Here is a 2,696-nt window from a genome sequence, read left to right as displayed (position 1 = left end):
CACAACCCGAGCAAAGATAAGATACAATTATTATATTAATGTCCAAAGAGACATACAAGGTGTGAAATCCTACTTTTTCATAAATATATATTTATAAATTATAACTTGATTCTTATATTGTAAAAAAATAAAATCAAATCTGAATTAAAGCATGTCAATTGTTTAGCTTTCATACTCATATTTACCATTCAATACTCATATTTACCATTCGAGAATGACACAAAACCACCAAGTTCACAAAAGATTTGATGACTTCAATTTAGCTAATAACATCATCAGATATTCAAGCTATAACACCAAATAATATAAGCCAAGAGTAGAGAACCATGATGAGAAATAAAATCAATTCTTCTAACTAAATGAGAGATTAAAACTTACTAATGGTGGAAAATTGTGTAGTGTGAAAACTTTTGTTTCAGATCATAATAATACATGAGTGACAATGTCTAAATACAAAAAGAAACATCACATGTGAACTTCAACCTTTCAAATAAGAGACATAATTCACTAGCAGATAGACTATACTAAATGCAACTAAGAGTACAAAACTACTAAAACACTATATAGATATATACCTGATGATCACAACTAATCTAACACTAAGTTTAAACTAGTGCACATGGGATGGAATCGTTCAAATTTTGAACAGGTTATCAAACAATTATTATGTAAATGGTGTGCTGACCATTCTCAAAGATGAGATGACTGGTGAAAATTGTTCAAAACATGATTCAGGGTATAAAATAGATTATTTTCACTTAGGTGTTAGGTCTGAGGAAAACTATTCTGCCAAATTCACCAAGGATATACACTCAACATCGTCCTTTTTTTCTGAAACATGAAATGTACAAATTCTTCACCACCTTCATGGGAGCATTGACAACCCCACCCTTATGGAAAAGGAGAAGCTCATGAAAAACGAGAAGCTCATTTGAAAAGAAAAAAAAAACTTGAAGATACATAAGCTTCAATAGAATACCTTATTGTTGAATATCAAGCATTGCCTTGGCCTGAACCGCTCCTCGAGAAGATCGTCGCTTGTTTATTTACTAAGAATATCCTGTTTCTTCTTCTCCATAACTATGCACTCAATATCTTCCTCATCTAGTAGGGGAACATGGGCAACAACCTCTTTCTCTCTCTATTGTTCGTTTCCCTTCTCCTGCTCTTTGATTTATTTCTCCACATACTCCTCTTCCTTGAACAGAGCTAGCTTAACCGCAGTGACCTTCCCACTCTTCACCATCAACCTAGCCTCCCTCTCAACAGACTCAATCCTCTGCCACTCTTTCAACGCCCTGGCCCACATCTCCTCCTTAGCGAGTTGCTCAACTTTCTCCAAGATCCCTTCCTCATCATCCTTGTAGCCATAATAACTTGCATCATTTCACTTGTAAATCTCATACGTAGACCTCCTCTTCTTTGCCTCAGGGGTTTTATCGAATATCTCTTTGAGGATGGCTAGAAATTTCATAGCCCCGAAGTATCTCTAACCGAGGCTATCCTAATTTGCATTCAACTACACGACAAGGGATCCCCTAATTCATATCTAACTACACGACAAGAGATCCCTCACATTCTCGTCCCTCAAATGGCAGAAATAAACAGCGATGACCGAAAATTACGCAGAGGAGAGGTATCGTTCGGCCTAGATAGTAGCAGTACCCAGTGCCCACCATAGATTCATTTTAAAATTTCGGTCTTACGGTGGGTCACATGCTTTGATCATACTATTGAACACACATTTAATATGTTGTACATTGCCTTGGCTCTTTTGTCCATAAAATATAGAGAAAGTAGTAGCAAATAGTGGACAAAACAGGATTCACAGGGATATAGTGAAGCCCGATTTAAAACCGTCTTGCAGCTAGTGCAAAATGGTAGCATCGACAACAATGTGCACATCCACCTAGTTTCCTTCCAAGTCTGTCATCTTGGCCCCTAATTTGGCATAATTAGGGCTGCCAAGCTCTACGATCTGAGCTTCCCAGTGCTCCTTTTCCCTAATCATCTTGTTGATCTCATCATTGAGGTCTGGGAGGCAGTGTTCGCCGAGGTCCAGGTTTTGAATCTCCATGACCTTCCATCCAATCTCTCGTATTATCTGTTGCCTCCATTTGTGTGCCTATGTGAGATTGCGACATTCTGAGGCTAGGAATGAGTGCCTCTCCTTGGGTTTATTCTTCTCTTCGTTCTTGAATGTCAAGAACCTGTTCAGCATAGACTGCGCCTTCTCTTCATTACGGGCCATTCTTCCCCAAAATCTGAGAGCCTACAGTCTGATCTGCTATGTTTAAAGCCCTAAGCCCTCCTTGCCCAAAACTTCACAAAATAACTAGAAGGTATGAGAAGATTTCATCGAATAGGTAAATCTTATGCTTAAAAAGGCAAGAACAGGGGTTGGAATTTGGAATTTGGATCTATATGTTTCCTATCAAGAACCTTTTCTCTTGAAGAAATTAAAAAATTACATTTCAATTACCTTAAATTTCCATTTTAAATAAAAGCAATAAAAAATTAAAAAATTAATACATAATATTATATATATATATATATATATATATATATATATATATATATATATATATATATATATATATATATATATATATATTAATTCATAATTTTGACCACCACTAATGGAATGATTTCATTCAAGTTAATTTGATTGATGTAGAGAATAATTGGTTTTTTGA

At 35.8% G+C, this 2,696-nt stretch overlaps 1 pseudogene; it reads right to left on the bottom strand.

The window, feature by feature from the left end:
• Window positions 1-980: 980 nt before the first annotated feature.
• On the bottom strand, window positions 981-2,251 carry LOC149215159 (uncharacterized; annotated as a pseudogene).
• Window positions 2,252-2,696: the final 445 nt, after the last annotated feature.

The sequence above is a fragment of the Pinus tabuliformis genome, chromosome 1_1, assembly GCF_031772625.1.
Source record: "Pinus tabuliformis cultivar Carrire ecotype Pingquan chromosome 1_1, CPIR1, whole genome shotgun sequence".
In the NCBI taxonomy this organism is placed as follows: Eukaryota; Viridiplantae; Streptophyta; class Pinopsida; order Pinales; family Pinaceae; genus Pinus; species Pinus tabuliformis.
Note: the sequence above shows the minus strand (reverse complement) of the source record. Positions and strands in the feature narration are given on the sequence as shown.